Here is a 10871-nt window from a genome sequence, read left to right on the forward strand (position 1 = left end):
TATGAGAGGAGTGAAAGTGATGTTTTTGTGAGATGGGGTATATGGGGTTGATGAAAGTAGTGAAGAAAGAAGAAGCTTGATGTCATTGGAGGAAAAAGAACATGAAGGAAGAATTATGGAAGTGGAAGGAGGAGATGGACACACTACAAATCACATAGCAAAGGCAATGAGAAAAGAGAAGGAAGGGTGGAGTCTCGTTAACGTGAGAAAAGAGTAGAAGAAAGGTGTTTTTTGGGTTTTAGTTGAGAAAGAAAAAGTGAAAGAGTGAAAGGAGCTGTGTATATGTGTTTGTCGTGAGTTGAGTGGGAGAAATGTGAGTTAAGATGAGTGTTGAAAAGTCAAAGGTAATGAAGAAAAATGAAATTAGAGTGTGTGTGCATGGTTTTGACGTAAGAAAGTGAAGAGAGAAAATCAAAATGAAATAAGGAGTGTGTGAGGTATGGTGTGGGGCTGTAAACTTTTTGGTAAGAGAGAAAAGAGTGAAATTGTAATTTGGTGTGTGTAGTTTCAACGTAAGGGAATTGTGCAAGTGAGAGAAATGTTAACTTTGACCATTAGAATAGATAGTAAAAGTGGTGTGGGGTCCACGATTTTTGAGAGAGAAAGATAGGAAAAGTGAAACTTTGGGTTTTAATTGAAAATAAAAGAGAAAGAGAGAAAGGGGAGAAGAGTGGTTACGTAAAAGTAGAAAAGTAGGAAAAAATGAGAGAGAAAGAGAGTTTTTGGTGAGAAAAGTTATTTCAAGTGGGGTCCACTTGGAGAGAGTAAAATAAAGTTTGAGTTTAAAATTAAAAAGATTAATGGGGTCTACTTGGGTTGGTAAATTTAAGAGAGGGGGTGTATTTAAAATAAAAAGGAGTACATGAAAAGTCTGTTTTATTATGGGAAAATGATATATGAACAACAATTTTCAACAACATTTAGACACACTACAGGTGTCAAATGTTGATTGGTCCACGTTGCATAGAGAGAGAAAATTACAAATTTGTGAAGATGAGCTGAAATGTTGACGCGTGGTAGAGAGAGAAAAATTTCATTTATTCTGAAATCCTTTCCATATTCAAATTTCGAACCACATTTCACACCACATTTCGCAATCCCCTTTCGCACACCCATTTCACGACCCCGACGACCTCTGACCATCTCGTGCTCTTCCGGGAAGACTGCCGCCGCACTGCGCCCTTGCCGGACACCGTCCACCCGTCCACCGTCCTCCATCCACCAAGAATCGCGGTTTGATTGAGTCGATGGCAGAACCGTAAACCCTAATCCAGGCGAGTCTTCACTTTTTAAGTTCATTGCAAAAATTTCTCATGTGCTTGAGTTTGTGGAGTTGGTTTATTCAGTTCTGTTTCCTCAATTCATTTCATATATGTGGTGCTTAATCTTTTATGTTTGATGGACATTCAAAATCATTTATGCTAAGTCTTCTCTGTTCCTATTGTGTTTTGTTCTTTAATATTTAAGATATATTTCAATTTTTTTCTGTTTTTGTGTTAAATCTATGAAATATGAAGAAGCTTTCCATTAGATATTCAGTGCTTTAAGTGCTTTGTATGAGATACTCAAGCATTCATGTTGTCACGTGCCTTTTTTTTCTAGGATTTCTGTTATTCTTTTTCCCTCTTATGCAACATCAATATCCAGTTATTAGATGAAACCATTGATTAGCACTCATGTCTATTTGTTTACACAGGTTGCTTGTGATGTTCGGCTTCCATCACTTTTTAATTTGTTTATCATTATATTATTACATAGTAAACACAATTTAGAAGCCCAAAGTATTTGTTTTGTAATGGGCACAGACCGGATCAATTTAATTTGGTTGATTGAAATAAAAAGAAAGTGAACCAAACAATTGATGCCAGCTTGTTCTCTATGCTTATGCCAAACTGTTTTGCATAGTAATTATTGTCGTAATTGTTTTTGGTTTAGTGTCATGGAGGAAGTGGGTGAACACAATAAAGCTTCTGACACTAGGAAGAAGGTATGTAGGGATATATTTGATTTCCATACAATTAGTGTTCTATTGCAATGTATTTAAATAATAAGTATTTTTTTTTTTTGTATGCAGTTAGTGTTTAGACACTTTTGCAAGACCAACTTCATAGGTGCTTAGAATGAACGCTTGAATACTAAACAGAAGGCTTACATTGACAAAACTGTTTTTCGTTGGTTGTTATTTTTGCCAGATTGTATAAAAATAGGTAGGAATTTGTTAGCTCATTTATGTGGTTGTTGGGTAGAGAACATGGGAGGGTTTTATATTGGAGACAAAGTTATTGGGTTACTGAATTTGATGTATGTATGCCCTTAGGGTTGTCTGTTCTTGGTGAAATGATAGATTTAAATAAAGTTGGCCAACGTTGTGTTTGTAGGGACTACTTCCCTGATGGGAAAGTAGATGTGAAAATGGTTTATGAATTTTTGTTAGAGGAACATGAAAATTTTTGTGTAGAACAATTTTGCAGCTTGTATATATTGGTTGGGATATCAGAGTTCTTGCTTCCTAATAGGAGTGGACTAGTATTTCCAGTTATTTTTGACCTTGTTTCGGAGTTGGGTTCTTTGGGTAAGTACAGTTGGGGCAGTTTAGTTTTTCATTACTTTATTCAAAGTGTTTGTAATGTTTCAACATCAATGAAGAATGATACAACTAGAAGTAATTTCCATATTGAAGGATGTGCTTACCTGTTGCAGGTACATGTTTGTTTTGTAGTTGTTAATTAAAGACAATGATTTATTATTGTTTACCATCATTTTAATTTTGTAGGTTATTTGATTTCTAATTTGCAGGTTTGGTTTTGTCATCATTTTGTTACATCAAAGTCAACGTACAGTACCCGGGTGACTAAATTCCCAAGGTTGTTGAACTGGATTGGTATGAATATTGGGGAGAAGTTTATAACAACTGCATTGGCAAAGGGATCAGTGAGTAGTCGTTCATTAGAGGAGTGTGTTGATGCAATGTATTTAATATTTGATGTTTTATTCAACGAAATTTGTTAATGACATTGCAGGTTGTTGTTAATGTTGGTGTGTCCAAAGAGGAGCTTAGTTATGGGGTGGTCAAAGACGCTGTGCAAAAACATGGTTTTCCATATTACAAGCAAAATAGAGGAGAAACGAAGAAATTATTTTCTATTGTAGATGAACAAAAAAAAGTTGTTGCCGACATGCGAACTAGTATTGACAAATTAAAGAAGTCGGTTCAGGCCAGCAATGAAGATAAGAGTGAAGATTTTGTCGAACAACCATTTTTTGGAAGTGAAGGTCATTTGCAAAGCACACCGGTTCAAGATGATCAACAAACCCCGATGGTCGATGGTGGTATTGAAATGAAACAAACCACGATGAATGACCGGATGAAAGCTGCTCCTCGAAAACGGATTAAGAGTCTGGCAAGAAGAACTCCCTATATCGAACATGTTAGAAAAAAAAATGAGTACTTCATTAACTTGTAATAGAATTCCCAATGTACTTTTGATTTAAAATGATGATGTTTGGAATGTTGTTTAAAATTGTTGTTGAATATGAAAATTGTTGTTGTTCATACTGTTAATGGTTATTATAAGTGCAAAATCTTTATCAAAAAGGTAGTGCAGCATTACAAAATTTATAAAAGGTCTGTGTGCAAAAGTGTTAACGTAATATTCATTTGATACACAATTTTTCTCAGGTTGATGAATATACAAGTTAATGCACCCCTGTGTGCAAAACTCGTTACACAAGTACCCACTTATTTGAACTATAGTCCTACTTGATTTTATAATGTTACTTATGTTGTTTAACTTGATAAGTTGGGGGCTTGGGTTGATATTAGCATGACAACAATGTGTCCTTGTCTTAAGAACAAGGTAATAGTGAGGATAATAAATGTTTTTGAGGTTGAAAGATGAATTGATAAGACAATGAACCCCTGTGTGCAAAACTCATAACACAAGTACCCACTTATTCGAACTATAGTCCCACTTGATTTTATAAAGTTACTTATGTTGTTTAACTTGATAACTTGGGGCCTTGGGTTGATATTAGCATGACACCAATGTGTCCTTGTCTTAAGAACATGGTAATGGTTAAGATAATAAATGTTTTTGAGGTTGAAAGATGAAGTGATAAGACAATGAACCCCTGTGTGCAAATCTCGTAACCCAAGTACCCACTTATTCGAACTATAGTCCCACTTGATTTTATAAAATTACTTATGTTGTTTAACTTGATAAGTTGGGGGCTTAGGTTGATATTAGCATGACACCAATGTGTCCTTGTCGTAAGAACATGGTAATGGTCAGGATAATAAATGTTTTTGAGGTTGAAAGATGAAGTGATAAGACAATGAACCCCTGTGTGCAAATCTCGTAACCCAACTACCCACGTATTCGAACTATAGTCCCACTTGATTTTATAAAATTACTTATGTTGTTTAACTTGATAAGTTGGGGGCTTGGGTTGATATTAGCATGACACCAATGTGTCCTTGTCTTAAGAACATGGTAATGGTCAGGATAATAACTAATTTTGAGGATGAAAGATGGATTGATAAGACAATGAACCCCTGTGTGCAAAACTCGTAACACAAGTACCCACTTATTCGAACNATAGTCCCCCTTAAAAATACTGAACTTATATTTCATTTTTTGAAGACAAATTTTAGACTTAAATTCCATATTTTAAACCAAATTTAATACTTGTGAGTAATTAATTTTTTTTCTTTTTACACAATAAAAGACATTCAAAACATATTGATTAAAAATTCCCTATGTATGCAAGGATGTAATTTTTTGGTTTTTGAGTGATGTTACTATAATTCATATGAAAGGTAATAAAAAAAACCTTTAAACGATATTTTAATACATGTTTGACATAAATTATTAATTAGTATTATAAGAATAATATACCTTTGAAGTAAAACAAAGTTAGAAATACCTCTGTAATTGAGACAAAGAAGTAATACTTTCATTTTCATTCAAACATAAATAATGAAAAACATGACCTTAAATTCATGATGTACTTTGTGGTTTACACTGAAATTGGATCTATTACATTACACGGACATCCATTAATATAAACTTCAACTATTAAATCATCAATTGCACAATTTTCAACCTCGAACACGAGAACATCTCCCTCCTTCAAGCCATATTCCGTGTTTGCGAGAGTAAAACTTTGCACAAGACTCCATCTTTGTGTCCAAGGAGGAAGACCTTTGTCAAGCCTTTGGTCTTGATCAAATTTCCAAATGCACTTTGCAAGTCCTGTCCAATAACAAATATAAATCAAATGACGTCAATTTTGTGATGATTTCATAAAAAAAATATTTTGTATTCATCACGTACCAAATGACTTCCTTGTGCCTGTGATTTTGTCAACTTCACCGCAAACTGAGACGTATCAGGATATGTGGTAGAAACATGAATGAATGATTCCCTATTTTCTTTGGAGCAAGCGCCAAAATATATTGTGATATTGAAATTGTTATTACTGACATATTTGAAGCTTATATGTGCATCATCCAACCTATGAGGGTATATCATTTTCATTTCAGCCCACCCTTTAGTTATTCTAGGATGGATGGTATCCATGTTATAAGTGACAACATGGGTGTGACCATTGTTGTCCAATAACGACCAAGTCAGTCCTAATTCATTTTGAAATGCCACAACAAAGTGCCTATCCACGTATCCAAAGTCCTGAACAAGTTGTAATTTACATGAGGTAACATTCATCAAAGTTAAGTAATTAACAACAACATCCTTACCCGATGAGTTAAGTGGATGGATCCAAATTTCCACAAGATTGTTGATGTTCCCACCGAGGTTGATGCAGCCATTCATTCAAAATGCAAAACCTAAATATTTGCCTCTTTTAATAGAATTTGGATACCATAGGCTAAATAGAATTTTAATTGCTGGAAAACAAGTGGTACCATAGGCTAAATAAGTGGATACTTCTGGTGAGATTTTTGTACGTATGAGAAGTCTGTCAAAATGATGGTAATCTAGGAGTGCCTAATTTTTATTCCAACCTTAATTTACAATTCCAAGAAATTTGGGATGAATTTCCAAACAATATATGATGAACGACGTGGCCAAACATCCAAATTGAATACAAGTTTAAATGCTGGAAAACAAGTGGTAGCATAGGCTAAATAAGTGGATACTTCACTTGAGGTTTTTGTACACAGGGGAAGTCTTTCAAAATGATGGTAATATGAGATTGCCTATTTTTTTTTTCAACCTTTATTTACAATTCCAAGAAATTTGGAACTTATTTCCAAACAATTTATGATGAACCACGTGACCACAAGATCCATAAAATAGAATTTTAATTGCTGCAAAAAAGTGGTACCATAGGCTTAATAATTGGGTACTTCAGGTGAGGATTTTGTACATATGTGTATTCTGTGAAAATTATGGTAATGTAGCAGTGCCTAATTTTTATTTCAACCTTAAATTACAATTCCAATAAATTTGGAACCTACTTCCAAACAATTTATGATGAACCACGTCGCCAAAGATCCATAATTATTACAACTAGATGTTGAAGATGCTTGACATAGAGATTAACATTTTGAGGAGGATTTGCAAATTTTATACTATACTTAACTTTGTTCCCCTTGTTTTAGCTTTGGTGGGGAGAGATTAAAATAACTATAATTTTGCCTTCTTATTTGCTTCATTTAGTTAATAATATGAGAACCTAATCCTTAAAACATCAATGCTACATCTTTAAACTTATTAAATTGAGAGATCAAATCACATGAAGAACTAAAACATGTCCAAATTTGTTGTTTGAGTTATATATTAAAATAAAAACGTATAAAGTGATATGAATTTACTATACAAACCTTTTCCTTTACAAATTTACATCAACAAATGAAACATAAAATTCCACTTACCCCTTCAGCATGGTTCTTAATCCACAATCTACAACACAACTCACTGTAGCCTTCAATCTAGTTCAGTTTACTTCCTTCATGCTACATATTGTAAAAGTTCTAAACAAACACCAAATGACTATATGTCCAAAATATTTACAAAATGCCTAGATTTTCCAACACTTGCTTCCTTCGCACGTTCGCATCATCCAAAATCCATTGACAAACATATTGCTCCCTAAAATATTGGAGTTCATCCTGCAAAAAGAAAAAGGCACAACATTTGAATAAAATGCAACATTTATATCAAAGGTCCAAAAGAATAAAATTTTTTAAACTTACATTTGTATAAGTGGTCATTGTGTTTCCATCGTATTTCTCAATTCCATCCCACAACTCCATAATTTTTAAAACAATTATTCCACAATCAAATCTACAACAAAAAGAAAAAACAACGTAATGATGTTTATCAAAAGAAGGGTAGAATAAAATATTATATTAACACAAATGTAAATAACAAACTTACATGTTTGGTTTGCTTGGAGTTTGCAAGTGTTGTACCTCCATTGATGGTTTGTTATGTTCAGAAGAATTCAACAAATTTCCAAAAAGCATTATCATTTGAATGGAGTGCCCTCGATACGTTGTCTATCAATTTCTCGTAATATCCCATTAATGTGGACTATAGCTTTTGTATCACTCCAAGCCCGCACTCGCAACTATAAAGCATTATCAAACCAAATAACCATCACCAAATTGTTTTCAATCAAAGATATCAATTTTCAAAACATTTAATGTACTTACATTTTTATAATCTTCATTTGTTGTGCAATCCATCACTGTGAATCCAACAAAAATAAATAATTAACCTTCAGTAAAGAAATCGATATTTATTAACTAAATTGACTTAGTCAACAAACAATGATAAAAGTTGGAAAACAACCTTAAATGGAAAAGAAGAAAAATTAACTAAATGCATAAATGAGAATCCTAATATGCTTAACATCANAAAAGTTCAATCCTAGCTTATGCATATCACATTTATCTGCTTCATCAAGACATGTATGCAGAGTATAACAACAAAGACATTGAATTCCCATAACGAAACTTATGTATGCAGAGTTCTACAATCTAATTCATCCAAAACAAAGACAATAGAGACTACTCTTAAACCAAGATGGAGAAAGTATAACAACAACAAAATTAAACCAAGATGGAGAGAGTATGGCAACAAGAAACCAAAATAATTTGAATTAAACACATTTTAAGATTACAAGTTGCCCGTTTCCAAACCCCAACAAAATATGCTTGTGCATTGATATATATTAAACCCCCTACAGTTAAAACAACATACCTTATGGATGGTTAGTGGTGGCTGCAAGTATTTGAACCCCAGTAATGGAGCACGAGAACAACTGTCACAAATATAAGAAGCAGACAACGCTCTTGAGCTCCAAATCCTTTAATCACCTGCACACAATAGGCAGAAACCAAAAAATAAATAAAGATAACATAAAATTAGCATGTGCACAAATAATATGAATTAACTCTTAAATATATTTCATGACGGTCAGAAAATTGCTCAAAAATCACGTGTCCAGAAAGAGAGGACCTTGTTTTCTGGGTTTTAATTGAAACCCTTTCCTCTCACATGTCTTTTTGTTGTCCTGTTTTTGTTCTCTACGATTTGGCTGTCTCAGATTCATAATTTTGGCAGTATAAACTTGAAGGGCATCCAGGCTGATAATCACAGAAACATTGTTCCTCCCTCTTCTCGCTCATCTTCTAACATGACTGATTTAAAAAGGTCTGAACAACTTTAGGCGTTTGATTCAGGGACCTGGATTTCACGTGAAAGCAAGCAACTGTCAATACATGGTTGTATATCAGTATGGGTCAGCTGTCTTGTTCAATGTTGAGGATCATGAAGTGGAAGATTATCTANNATTAGTTAAGAGGCATGCATCTGGTTTACTTAGAGAGATGAGAAAAGATGGTAAGTTTCTTCAAAGAAACCAATTAGTCATGAAGTTTTTCTGAATGNTGTTGTGTATATAGTTAACATGTTTCTGTTTTTGTGTGATTAGATTATGCAATAAAGGAGAAGCCATTGTTAGTTGAGGACATGCAAGGAGGTCCAAACTACATAGTTCTGAAACCGTTGGATACAAATGGCATCCGTATAATTGGAAGTGTACTGGGACAAAGCATAGCTCTGGATTATTTTGTCTCGCAGGTTAATATTTGGCAAATGCCATCTTATTTCCTAAAACACAAACCTTAAAATTGCACCATTGAATATTTGACATTTGTTCTCTCTTATTATCAGGTTGATGGTTTAGTTGAAGAGTTTGCAGGTATAAACCGAGGAATGGAGAAAACTGGAACCTTCACTATGGATAAGAAGAAACTACTTCAGCTTGTTGGAAAGGCTAACTCAAATTTGGCCGATGTGATTCTTAAAGTTGGGCTCTTTGAGAGGTATTTTTGACCTGTTTTAGGCTTAGAAATATATGCATACGCTGATGTAATAATATATGGAAAATTTCTTATTATAGTATATCCCCTAGCCAACCCCACTTAGTTGGAAAAGACTTTTGTTGTTGTAGTATCCGAAAAGATTTCAAATATTTGGTATTTGGAATAATTTCATCCTAGTCAACAATTACAAGATTTGGTTAATGTTTTATAGTGGATTGATTAATCAGATCCGAAATTGCTGGAAGAGGGATGCTAAGTATGCTCAAATATATGAGTATCTTAGGGACGAGTATGACATTATGAAAAACTCAAGATTGTGATGCGTACTCATAAATAACATAGAGATCTTGACTTTCAACCATGCCAAACCCCAAATATTATTCATAAAACCTACAAACCCCTGTCGTCGAAGCTCCTCACTTCACAAATGCATCGAGGGAGGATAATTATATGTAGCCTTCCCCCATTGCACAAAGCAAAAAAGCAATTTAAAAACTCCACAAACTCAAGCACATGAGAAATTTTTGCAATGAACTTAAAAAGTGAAGACTCACCTGGATTAGGGTTTACGGTTCTTTCGTCGACTCAATCGAACTGCGATTCTTGGTGGATGGAAGACGGCGGACGGGCAGACGGTGTTCGGCAAGGGCGCAGTGCGGCGGCAGTCTTCCCGGAAGAGCACGAGATGGTCAGAGGTCGTCGGGGTCGCGAAATGGGTGTGCGAAAGGGGATTGCGAAATGTGGTGCGAAATGTGGTTCGAAATTTGAATCTGGAAAGGATTTCAGAATAAATGAAATTTTTCTCTCTCGGCCACGCGTCAACATCTCAACTCATCTTCACAAATTTGTAATTTTCTCTCTCTTTGCAACATGGACCAATCAACGTTTGACACCTGTAGTGTGTCTAAATGTTGTTGAAAACTGTTGTTCATATATCATTTTCCTTTATTATGTGTTGTGATTTTAGTAAAAGTGGGGGTGCACTAGAAATATTGAATCTAGTGGAATGAGAGGGTGAGATTAATAATTTCACGGGGGTGTGCAAGTAGGAAAATAATTAAATTTATTTTATTGTGAAAATTGATTGATTTAATTATTTGAGTTTATTTTTAATTAATTGTTGGTCAATGAATTTGGTTGACTTTGAATATGCGGTTGATATGGGTATGGTTGTGATGGTGAGGTTGTGAGAGCAAGTGTTCTGTCATTTCCTTAGAACTTTTGTCGAACCGATGGTGTTCGTATTGCGATACGATAGTGTGTTCAGTTCTCTACGGAGACTGAGATTCGAGTGTCACCCTATTCTCGTGCGCGAGGACTAGAGAGGGTTGGATGTCTCGCCCAATGACTTCGGCTCGTTTNAGTATAGTGCTCGGTGGGTGCGCCTAACCGAAGTTTTTACTTATAATTCCTTGAGGAGTCGGGGAGATAGGCCTGAAGTTGCGATGGAAGGCGGCTCGAATCACCCTGTTTTGCGAAACAGGTCTGGTATGACAAAATTCGAGGAAACAAC

The 10871-nt window shown here is 34.7% G+C and overlaps 1 pseudogene; it reads left to right on the top strand.

Annotated features, from left to right (window-relative positions):
• Positions 1-8511: 8511 nt before the first annotated feature.
• LOC106778354 lies at positions 8512-9693 on the top strand (annotated as a pseudogene).
• Positions 9694-10871: the final 1178 nt, after the last annotated feature.

This window comes from Vigna radiata, unplaced genomic scaffold, assembly GCF_000741045.1.
Source record: "Vigna radiata var. radiata cultivar VC1973A unplaced genomic scaffold, Vradiata_ver6 scaffold_407, whole genome shotgun sequence".
Taxonomy (NCBI): Eukaryota; Viridiplantae; Streptophyta; class Magnoliopsida; order Fabales; family Fabaceae; genus Vigna; species Vigna radiata.